A 13,160-nucleotide genomic window follows, 5' to 3' on the forward strand; every position below is an offset into this window, starting at 1 on the left:
ACTCTTTCCATTGTTTCCCCATCTATTTGCCATGAAGTGATGAGACCAGATGCCATGATCTTAGTTTTCTGAATGTTGAGCTTTAAGCTAACTTTTTTACTCTCTTCTTTCACTTTCATCAAGAGGCTCTTTAGTTCTTCTTCACTTTCTGCCATAAGGGTGGTGTCATCTGCATATCTGAGGTTATTGATATTTCTCCTGGCAATCTTGATTCCAGCTTGTGCTTCATCCAGCCTGGCATTTTGCGTAATGTATTCTGCATATAAGTTAAATAAGCAGGGTGACAATATACAGCCTTCATGTCCTCCTTTCCTACTTGATTACCATGCCTCTGTCAGAATATTTACATCTTAGGGCTCTTATTGCATTCTGCAAAATAAGTATCCATCACAAATTGAGATGTCACTTATTGTTTTTGTGGTAGTAATCTTGGCTGACTGAAAGCTGTGCAGACCTTTCCCTTTTACCACTTAAGAAAATCACCGTAGGGCTCGAAATCTGCGAGTTTTAATTGTTTATTTTTTCTCCCTGTTATGTTGTATGAAACGAGATGCCAGTCCAGGTTCAATGCACGATATTGGATGCTTGGGGCTAGTGCACTGGGAAGACCCAGAGGGATGGTATGGGGAGGGAGGAGGGAGGAGGGTTCAGGATGGGGAGCACATGTGTACCTGTGATTGATTCATTTTGATATTTGGCAAAACTAATACAATTATGTAAAGTTTAAAAATAAAATAAAAAAAAAAAAAAGAAAATCACCAACCAACTCTACTGATGAGAGACTTTGATACTAAAAGAAAGAATATACTTGAAAAAAGATAAATTCTTACTAGTTTAGGGAAAGATATATCACCCCCAAAAAGTTACTAAAATCACTAAAATACTATATCTGCATATCCATTTAAGCTAACCTAAGTGACAGTCAAAGAATCTTGAAAGAAGCCAAAGTAATGCTACTTTGTGTGAGTGTGTGTGTGTGTGTGTGTGTGCATGGTTCTGTGGTTTAGTTTTCCATTTACGTTCTGTTAAACTTCTATCACTTGGTTTCTTATTAGATCATGTTAAATTCTCATAGCAAATGAATATAGGGTACTTTAAATCCATAAATATTATAAGAGAAAGTATACACTTGAATAGTAATCCTAGGTGTTCTACAATATTCATGGAATAATTTTCTGCAATGTTCACAATTGGTAATATGTCAGAAAATACACTCTGCTTGTATGAGTTTAATACATTACATTCCACAGAGAAGAGAAATCCTATATTCCATGTCTTTCACTGTCTGACTTATTTCACTTACCATAATGACCTAACAGAAACAGAAGATATTAAGAAGAGGGGGCAAGAATACATAGAAGAATTGTATAAAAAAGCTCTTAATGACATGGATAACCATGATGGTGTGGTCACTCACCTAGATCCAGACATTCTGGAGTGTGAAGTCAAGTGGGCCTGAGGAAGCATTATGACTAACAAAGTTAGTGGAACTGATGGAATTCCAGCTGAGCTATTTCAAATCCTAAAAGATGACCCTGTTAAAATGCTACACTCAATGTGCCAACAAATTTGGAAAACTCAGCAATGGTCACAGGACTGGAAAATGTCAGTGTTCATTCCAATTGCAAAGAAGGGCAATGCCAAAGGATGTTCAAACTACTGCACAATTGTGCTCATTTCACATGCTAGTAAGGTAATGCTCAAAATCCTTCAAGCTAGGCTTCAACAGTACGTGAACCAAGAACTTCCAGATGGACAAGCTGGGTTTTGAAAAGGCAAAGAAATCAGAGATCAAGTAGTCAATACCCATTGGATTATAGAAAAAGCAAAGGAATTCCAGAAAACTATCTACTTCTTCTTCATTGACTACACTAAAGTCTTTGACTCAGTGGATCACAACAAACTGTTAAAAATTCTTACAGTGAGGGGAATGCCAGACCACCTTACCCATCCCTTGAGAAATGTGAATGCAGGACAAGAAGCAATAGTTAGAACTGGACATGGAACAGTGGACTGTTTGAAAATTGGGAAAGGAGTATATCAAGGTTGTATATTGTCACCCTGCTTATTTAACTTATGTGCACTGTGAACATCATCAAAAGCCCTGATGGATTGGTGGACTCACAAGCTGGAAACAAGATTGCCTGGGGAAATATCAGCAACCTCAGATATGATAGCAACCTGACACCACCCTAAATGCAGAAAGCAAAGAGCCTCTTGATGAAGGTGAAAGAAGAGGAAAGTGAAAAAGCTGGCTTAAAACAAAAAATGAAAAAACTAAGATCATGGCATCTGGTCCCATCACTTCATGGCAAATATATGGGGAAATAAGGGAAACAGTGACAGATTTTCTTTTGCCTCTAAAATCACTCCCTACAGTGACTGCAGTCATGAGATTAAAAGATGCTTGTTCTTGGAAGGAAAGCTATGACAAACTGAGATAGCATATTGAAAAGCAGAGACATCACTTTGCCAACAAACATCCACATAGTCAAAGCTATGGTTTTTCCAGTAGTCATACATGGATGTGAGAGTTGGACTGTAAAGAAGGCTGAGCACTGAAAAGTTGATGCTTTCAAACTGTGGTGTTGGAGAAGACTCTTGAGAGTCCCTTGGACAGCAAGGAGATCAAATAAGTCAATCTTAAAGGAAACCATCACTGAATATTCATTGGAAGGACTAACGCTGGAGTGGAAGCATCAATACTTTGGCCACCTGATGTTAAGAGCTGACTCATTAGAAAGTACCTTGATGCTGGGAAAGATTGAAGGCAGCAGAAGGGGATGACAGAGGATGAGATGGTTGGATGGCATCACCAACTCAATGGACATGAGTTTGTGCAAGCTCCAGGAAATGGTGAAGCACAGGAAAGCCTGGTGTGCTGCAGTCCATGGGGTTGCAAAGAGTTGAACATGACTGGGCGACTGAAAGACAACAACACCTGGGAAGCCCATGATCAAATCTACTGAGTTGCTATTTGGTCATAATGATAGGAGGCATTGAGACCTGGGAAAAGAATATGACATATGTAACATTTTATGGTACAAACATAAGTACCTTGGTTTCCTTGTCTCATGTCTCATAAATTCGTCTTTGTCCTAGAATCTTATTCCTAGATCTCAGTATGAAAGCATTTCAGTTTAGTGATACATTTTTGCCGTGAACTAAATACTTAAATGCTACAACACCCAGTGACTTCCTCTCATATCTACCTGTGCATATCTGGTATGCAATTTCCCTTAATATCCTGTCACTTATTCATCCACGGTTGCATAACATTCTTTCCTTCATATCCAATCTGATACGGTTTAAGTTAAAATTCTCTTCATGTCACTTAAGGACAAACCACCTCTGCATTCCTCAGAAGAGCACTCTCTGTCAGGAGGATTGCATGGACAGGATTGAGAAGGTTACATCCCAACACTCTCCACATACACCCCACTTTATCCCATAGCAAAAATGGGTAAGCCAAATCCGTATTTTATTAAAGTCCTCAAGAGCTGAGACCACAAAGAAACCAAGAGAAAACATATCCAGGTTTGAGTGGATTCCATTTGAATTACCAGAAATCAGAAACATGTGAAACATAGCATGTGGAAATTTGTTACATCTGTTCATGGAACAGCTGCAGGTTGTCCAGCATTGATGCAGGGGCTCTCCTAGTGTATCAGAAACCAGGGGTCTACTTGAGACTGCATGACCTGAAGTTGTAGAAGTACCCAGGGGAGAGGAAGGTCTACCCATTTCTAGTTTGTTTCCAGGGAAATTTTGTTGAGATCATGTTGGTGCAGTGAATCTGGGAATATACTGAAAAGCAGATGGGCAAGACTTAATCTTGGAAGGGTTTGGCGCACAAAGTTCTTATAGAGGATGAGGCCTGTATGGTGGGCAGGATCTGAGATGGTCTCACTTATCCCACCTCTTGGTTTTCATTCCATTGTATGTTTCCTCCCATCAACTGTGAACTAAAGTAAAGAGATGAAAGCATGTTATCTTTACAGACAGTTATTAACTCTGAAAATGGAAAGTGCATCACATCATTGGCTAGACCTCTTGCTACATAGACTTCATAATTGATAAAATGGACTTCAACACATCAAAACCACACATTGAATGGATAAAATTGAGAAAAAAATGTCTGAGGTTATGTTAAGATCCTGCAAGTTGGAAGTAAGAAGCAAGAGTACATGGAATTTCCTCCTGAGATGAAGAAAGACCCAGACCCTTCCCAGGACATTCACTTTTCTCCTTTTCCTGTTTTGTTAGTATTAACAAGCCTCCAGAGAGTGGGACAACATGGAGCAACTGGCTAATGATGAGCTTTGGGCATTGAGCCCTAAGGTCATACCTTTGTTAATAATTGGTCAGTGTCTCTAGCTCGTTATGTTGCTAGTTCTAATATTGTGGTCCATCCATACCTACTTCTCCATCTTTTGTAGGAACCTTCATTAGAAGGTCCAGCCTGAGTCTGTCTTCCTGTCCATCCTCTGGAGTGACCCTGAGACTTCATTACACACCAGGCAGGAGGAGGGCAGTGAGTCTGTGCTCTTTGGTCATGTTCCAGCAGAGATGCAGCCCAGGCCAGTAAGTCCTGAGGGAGACAGTGATTGGTGAATTAAAGGAGCTTGGGGAGCATGATTTTATGCACAACATGGCAAACGTGACAGTTGGGATAGACAGATGGGAGGGCACCAGTATACAAATTTCAGATTAGAGCCCTATGACACTTACGTTCTGGTGTGTGAGAACTCTGATTCAGAGTTCTGCTTTCACCAGCACTGGTGTGGCTCTGCCTGGTATGCTTCCCACCAGAGCAGTGAATAGATCTCTGAAAAATTTCCCACTTCCCTCCTCTGGTAGCTCAGAGGTTAAAGCGTCTGCCTGCAATGCAGGAAACCTAGGTTTGATCCCTGGGTCAGGAAGATCCACTGGAGAAGGAAATGGCAATCCAAGACTCTTGTCTGAAAATCGCATGGACAGAGAAGCTTGGTAGGCTACAGTCCATGGGGTTACAAAGAGTTGGACACAACCAAGCCACATCACTTTCACTTTCAAACTTCCCCATGAGCACATCAGATAATTCTGCAAGTGCTGATGAAGATGGTGAGGAGGATGACATTACCCATAATATCAGGTACTGTTACTTAAGACTTCATAAGTGTCAGGCTCTGAGGTATATGTTTTATGTTTCATTTTTTATTGCATCTGCACCAAATTATGGTCTTCCCAGGTGGTGCTAGAGGTAAAGAACCTGCCTGCTAATGCAGGAGACATGAGAGACTTGGGTTCGATCACTGGGTAGGAAAGATCCCCTGAAGGAGGTCATGGCAACCCACTCCAGTATTTTAGCCTGGAGAATTCCATGGACAGAGGATCCTGGCCATCTACAATCCATGGAGTCACAAAGAGTCAGATTCAACTGAAGTGACTTAGCACACAGGCATGCACAAAATTATAACTGCCTACATTATTATTAATAAGAGAAAAGAAGCACAACATTTTATGTCATATGTATCAGGTAATGAGTTAGTAAGTGTTAAAGCCAAGTTGAAGCCAGTCATTCTAGCAGTCTTCCTCTTGCCACCCAGTCAGTCAGTCACTTCCTTGTGAGTCTGGGCAGAAACTCCCTGCTCACTGTGCCCTTCCCTTTGGAGTTTTCTGGAGGACACATTGGAGGTTACTAGGTAGCACTTACTGCATCAACTGTAGGAAGGATGTCTGAAATCACAGACAAAAGTCATAGAATTATTTGGCACCTGATACTTCAGAGTGGGCTTCCCTGGTGGCTCAGACAGTAAGGAATCACCCTGCAGTGAGGGAGACCTGGGTTTGATCCCTGGGCAGGGAAGATCCCCTGGAAGAAGGCATGGTAATCCACTCCAATATTCTTGCCTGGGGAATCGACATGACAGAGGAGCCTGGTGGGCTACAGTGTATGGTGTTGCAAAGAGGCAGACATGACTGAGTGACTGAGCACAGCACAGCACTTCAGCATAGATCTCTGTTGACTCTGTTCCTGGGTTTCCATTCACCTCTCCACTTTCTCCTATGTACTTAAAATCAGTTTCCTCAATCATGAAAGGAGACACAGAATCAGAGCCTTGTGGTCTGTTCCTACTCAGAAAAATGAAAACAGTTCAAAATAATGTATTCCAGATGTACGTGTTGTTAAATCTCATGTACTTCTGCCAAACACTTTCAGGAAGTTTGAAAAGAGTGAAGTTTAGGGTATGGGACTCAGAGAAGAAAAACTTAATTTTGAATTTTCTATGCTGCACTCATTCTCAGTGTGTTATGGGAAATTTTTTAGAATCTGAGATTTAGCCATGTCAACTGAGCTGATGGTTCACAGACAGAAATCCACTGAAGTTGGACTAAAATAATAATAGTGCTTTGTGTAATAATTGTATGATGGGCATACGAGAAGGGCAAGATACGTTTTTGATTTTTTATTTTTACTAATAATGACTATGCTAATTTTCATGTTACCAAATTTAAATATCTGTTGATCTGATGCCCTGATCCCTGACAGGACATTTTATTTTTGTTTACATAAGTACATTCTTCATAGATGAAGAGAAATGACTGAGACTCTAATTTCTGATTCTCCAGAGACTCTATCTTGTTGACACAGAGGCAGCAACAAGAATAAAATAAATCCATTTTGATATTTGGCAAAACTAATACAATTATGGAAAGTTTAAAAATAAAATAAAATTAAAAAAAAAAGATTAAGGACAAGGGCAAGAAAAAAAAAAAAAGAATAAAATAAATCCAGTAAATTTTGTTTAAACCCTTCCATTTTTCATAGAAACAAAGTGTGCACCCAAGACATGACACTGGTTGCTATTAGGGAGGTGTATGCAGAGAAATGGATTAGAGCTGAGACACCAAGAGAAGTTAAATTTTATTGTTAATGTTTCAAATCTGTATGAATATGAAATCTGAAGCAAATATTAGAAAAAGTTTCTATTTTAAAAATAGTGTGAATTCATGATTATATAAATAGATGATGGTCATTGAGCTTTTTCTAAGTGTTAGACTGTATTCTAAAGCAGTGTTTATCAAGCCCAGCTTCAAAGAAAGGAGACCAAGAAACTCACATGTAGAGATCCCGAAATTGATTTGAGGCTGAGGCTGGGGTAAGTGAGTATTTTTAAAGTAAGCACATGTAAATAATAGATCAACTGGAACTGAAAACCACTTGTTTAAGCAATATTAATGATGTTTAAAAAACTATCTTGTAATAGTCCTATTCTGTAGGTTTAATTACTATCATATTTTCATAGATAAGGAGACTGCCCAGATGTGTTTGCATTATTCTGTTTTAATCTTTTTTTCACAATTAAGTCATAGTTTGAAAGCCAAAATAAAGAACTTGAATTGCCTATAAAAAGCAGAATTAGAAGAATTACAACCCCTCTATCATGAATGATTGGCAGGAAAATTTGTTACCTTGACATAAGAAGGCTGGGTCCTGACCTGGGAGTGGGACCTTCCCTAGCATTAACCTCCTCAACAGTAAACAGGAGAATTTATGATCAGGAGAACAAGACCACTGGGTAAAAGGTACTCAACATCAGGTAACATTAGGACATACAAGACCAAATGGAAATCAAATATCACCTCACATCTGTTAGGATGGCCATTATATACAAAAAGACAACAAATATTGGGTAGGATGTGGAGTTGAAGGGAACACTTGTACTTGGTTGGTGGGAATGAATATTTGTACAGCTATTACACAGAAATCCCTTGCATTCCTATACACTAATAATGAGAAAATATAGAGAGAAATTAAGGAAACAATCCCATCCACCATTTCAACAAAAAGAATAAAATACTTAGGAATATATCTACCTAAAGAAACTAAAGACCTATATATAGAAAACTATAAAACACTGGTGAAAGAAATCAAAGAGGACACTTAGAGATGGAGAAATATACTGTGTTCATGGATCGGAAGAACTGATATAGTGAAAATGAGTATACTACCCAAAGCAATCTATAGATCCAATGCAATCCCTACCAATGGTATTTTTCACAGAGCTAGAACAAATAATTTCACAATTTGTATGGAAATATGAAACCTCGAATAGCCAAAGCAATCTTGAGAAAGAAGAATGGAACTGGAGGAATCAACCTGCCTGACTTCAGACTCTACTACAAAGCCACAGTCATCAAGACAGTATGGTACTGGCACAAAGACAGAAATATAGATCAATGTAACAAAATAGAAAGCCCAGAGATAAATCCATGCACCTATGGACACCTTATCATTGACAAAGGAGGCAAGAATATACAACGGAGAAAAAAGTCTCTTTCACAAGTGTTGCTGGGGAAACTGGTCAACCACTTGTAAAAGAATGAAACTAGAACACTTTCTAACACCATACACAAAAATAAACTCAAAATGGATTAAAGATCTAAACGTAAGACCAGAAACTATAAAACTCCTAGAGGAAAACATAGGCAAAACACTCTGACATAAATCACAGCAGGATCCTCCATGACCCACCTCCCAGAATATTGGAAATAAAAGCAAAAATAAACAAATGGGACCTAATTAAACTTGAAAGCTTCCACACAACAAAGGAAACTATAAGCAAGGTGAAAAGACAGCCTTCAGAATGGGAAAAAGTAATAGCAAACGAAGCAACTGACAAACAACTAATCTCAAAAATATACAAGTAACTCCTACAGCTCAATTCCAGAAAAATAAACGACCCAATCAAAAAATGGGCCAAAGAACTAAACAGACATTTCTCCAAAAAAGACATACAGATGGCTTGCAAACACATGAAAAGATGCTCAACATCACTCATTATTAGAGAAATGCAAAGCAAAACCACTATGAGGTACCATCTCACACCAGTCAGAATGGCTGTGATCCAAAAGTCTACAAGCAATAAATACTGGGGAGGATGTGGGAAAAAGGGAACCGTCTTACACTGTTGGTGGGAATGCAAACTACTACAGTCACTATGGAGAACAGTGTGGAGATTTCTTTAAAAAACTGGAAATAGAACTGCCTTATGATCCAGCAATCCCACTGCTGGGCATACACACCGAGGAAACCAGAATTGAAAGAGACTCGTGTACCCCAATGTTCATCACAGCACTGTTTATAATAGCCAGGACATGGAAGCAACCTAGATGTCCATCAGCAGATGAATGGATAAGAAAGCTGTGGTACATATACACAATAGAGTATTACTCAGCCATTAAAAAGAATACATTTGAATCAGTTCTAATGAGGTGGATGAAACTGTAGCCTATCATACGGAGTGAAGTAAGACAGAAAGAAAAACACCAATACAGTATACTAATGCATATATATGGAATTTAAAAAGATGGTAATGATAACCCTGTATGCAAGATAGCAAAAGAGACACAGATGTATAGAACAGTCTTTTGGACTCTGTGGGAGAGGGCGAGGCTGGGATGATTTGGGAGAATGACATTGAAACATATATAATATCATATGTGAAAGCAATCACCAGTCCAGGTTTGATGCATGATACAGGATGCTTGGGGTGATGCACTGAGATAACTCAGAGGGATGGTATGGGGAGGGAGGAGGGAGGGGGGTTCAGGATGGGGAACATGTGTACAACCATGGCAGATTCATGTTAATGTTGACAAACCAATACAATATTGTAAAGTAATTAGCCTCCAATGAAAATAAAAAAATTTATATTAAAAAAATAGAAAACAGAATGAAGGTTTCTTAAGAAATTAAAAACTGCAACAAATTGAAGTAGAACTACCTTAGGATCCAACAACCCTACTTCAGGGTAGATGCCAAGGAAATGAAATCAGAACCTTAAAGAGATATCTGTATTCCCATGTCATGGCATTATTATTTTACATAGTGAAAATATGGGTATGTGTCTGTTGACAGATGAATAATGAAAGAAGGCATCCTGTGTGTATTTAAAGAATTAGATGTTACTCAACCATAAAAACAAGGAAATCCTGCCATTTATGACAACAGGGATGGACCTGGAAAATAATATTCTTATTAAAATACATATACTAGATGTAGAGTCAGATACCGTATAATCTCATTTATGTGTGGAAGCTAAGAAAGTAAAAATCTTAGGATCATGGATTAGAACTGTAGTTCTGAGAACTGGTGGTAGAGAAACTTTCAGTTATGAAATGAGTAAATTCTGGGGATCTAAATACAATCTGTTGATTATAGCTAATAATAATATATTATATTCTTGAAATCTGCTAAGAAAGATCTGCTTAACTGTTACTACACACACACACACACACACACACACACGAATAGAAATTCTGTGAGTTGACAGACATGGTAATTAACTTGATTGTGGTATTTGTTCACAATGTTGATGTATACTAAATCATCATTTTGGACATCTTTTAAAACACTTCATTGCATAACCCAAATATATGCAATTTTGTCAATCAAACTTCAATAAACCAAAAAAAAAGAAAAAAGTATTATCCCACCAGTACAGAATAGAGTCCAAAAATGCAAGTGGTATCACACATCAGACATTTTACTGAGGCAGAATTGAAACAAATACCCCATATAAAAGAAAAGATTCCAAGAGGCTTTCTTAACTTTCATTGTCATTTAATCATTAACAATCCCCTGTAAACTAACACCATCTTGTAGTCACCAATGCATTATGATTATGTGCACTTAATTAAACCATATTAACTGAAATTTGAAGTCCATCAATGGGGCCTCCCTTGTGGCTCAGCTGGTAAAGAATCTTCCTGCAATGTGGGAGACCTGGGTTCGATCCCTGGTTTGGGAAGATCCCCTGGAGTAGGGAAAGGCTACTCACTTCAGTATTCTAGCCTGGAGAATTCCATGGACTATAGAGTCCATCAAAGATATCAAGTATACTAAATGGCCTTCAAAAGAAAACCTTGACATTTGAAGGAAGACAGAAAAATAAAGAAGGATAAAACACTGCATATCATATAAAATGTGTTTGGATTATGAACATTCATCTTTAATTTAGAATCCAGATGACATAGTCCTGTTTCACAGAGATCTGTAGATATTCTAAATGAAGGAATTATCTAGAATTATATTTGAATAAAACAAGATATATATATATATATATGTATATATATATGTGTATATATATTGCTTTATTTCTTTAAATTAGAATTTAATTTTTCTTAAAGAAGGAAGAAAATGTCTCATTCAGGCTAATGGAGAGAGTAGCATGGAAACATATACACTAACATATGTAAAAAAGAAGGTTGCATTTTACTGAGATCCTGGAGGTATTACCTCTAATGTCCTCTCTCCCTTTCACTTTTCAGTGAAGTTTTATAAAGTATGGGTGTATCAACAGAGGTGAATAACACATGAACCAAGAAGGAAGCAGTTCTAAACAGAATTTGTCACTGAGAAATATTGCTGAACGTACTGGGGTATATGGTCTTAGACATGAAGCTTGAATCCAAAATATGGACACAGTGCTCAATGCCCATTTAGTTATTTCCTATTTTTCAAACCCTCTTTTATTCTTCCAAAGGTGACCAAGCAGCACAGAGCTGGAAATCTAACAAGAGTCTCAGAATTCTTCCTTCTGGGCCTGTCAGATGATCCAGAACTGCAGCCTTTCCTCGTTGGACTCTTCCTGTCCATGTACCTGGTCACTGTGCTGGGGAACCTGCTCATCATCCTGGCTGTCAGCTCTGACCCCCACCTCCACACCCCCATGTACTTCTTCCTCTCCAACCTGTCCTTGGCGGACATTGGTTTCATCTCCAGCACTGTCCCCAATATGATTGTGAACATCCAAACTCACAGCAGAGGCATTTCCTATGTGGGCTGCCTGACACAGATGTCTACTTTTACCCTTTTTGGTTGTTTGGATGATACGCTTCTGCTTGTGATGGCCTATGACAGGTTTGTGGCCATCTGTCAGCCACTGCACTACACCGTCATCATGAACCCATGCCTGTGCTGCTCCTTAGTTTTGGTGTCCTCTTTTGTTAGTCTTTTGGAGTCCCAGGTGCACAATTGGATTGTGTCACAAGTCGCCTGCTTCAAGGATGTGGAAATTTCTAATTTCTTCTGTGACCCTTCTCTACTCCTCAAGCTTGCCTGTTTTGACACTTTCACCAGTAACATAGTCATGTATTTTGGTGGTACCATCTTTGGATTTCTTCCTGTCTCAGGTATCTTTTTCTCTTACTATAAAATTTTTTCCGCCATTCTGAGAGTTCCCTCATTAGGTGGGAGGTATAAAGCCTTCTCCACCTGTGGCTCTCATCTGGCAGGTGTTTGCTTATTTTATGGAACAGGCCTTGGTGTGTACCTCAGCTCAGCCACCTCACAATCTCCCAGGAAGGATGCAGTGGCCTCAGTGGTGTACACCATGGTCACCCCCATGCTGAACCCCTTCATCTACAGTCTCAGGAATAGGGACATCAAAAGGGCCGTGTTCAGGTTACTCAGCAAAACAATCTAATCTCAGTACCTGTGTCATTCATTTAGAATGTAGGTTAGAAAATGCAACAAAACTATGCATGTGAACCTCAAATTCTACCTCTCTCATCACCTCGCTTTTGTAGTTCTTCTGGCCTTCAACACTTCCCCTTGCTTAACACCTGAGTATTGCTGAGTTTGATATGTCTTTAATGAGACTGTGAGAGTATTCTGGGATCCTTTGTATAGCTTAATAAATGCAGGATTGAATATTATTTTACTGTGGTGATGCTTCATTTTATTATTAGCAGCCCAAGCATCCTGGTAAGATGAATAACTTTTTTTTACATATTTACAATTTACATCTTTCCCATAGTGCTTGTATGTTTTCCATGTGTGTGCTCAGTTGTTCAGTTGTGTCTGACTTTTTGTGACCTCATGGATAGTAGCCTTAGTAGCCTGCCAGACCCCTCTGTCAGTGGAGTTTTCCAGGCAAGAATACTAAAGTGGGTTGCCATTTCCTCCTCAAGGGAATTTTCCCAATCCAGGGATCAAAACTGTGTCTCCTATGTCTTCTATATTTGCAGATGAATTCTTTACTGCTAGCACCATCTAGAAAGCCCAAAAGCAATAGACAGAGGAGCCCAGTGGGTTACTGTCTAAAGGGTTTCAAAGAGTTGGACACGACTGAGCCACTAAGCCCTTCCACTTCCATGAAAGGACAGAGGAG

The 13,160-nt window shown here is 38.9% G+C and overlaps 1 pseudogene; it reads left to right on the forward strand.

Annotated features, from left to right (window-relative positions):
* Positions 1–11,463: 11,463 nt before the first annotated feature.
* On the forward strand, positions 11,464–12,473 carry LOC104979977 (annotated as a pseudogene).
* The last annotated feature ends 687 nt before the right edge of the window (positions 12,474–13,160 follow it).

This window comes from Bison bison, unplaced genomic scaffold (genome assembly GCF_000754665.1).
Source record: "Bison bison bison isolate TAMUID 2011002044 unplaced genomic scaffold, Bison_UMD1.0 scf7180017864492, whole genome shotgun sequence".
Lineage (NCBI taxonomy): Eukaryota > Metazoa > Chordata > Mammalia > Artiodactyla > Bovidae > Bison > Bison bison.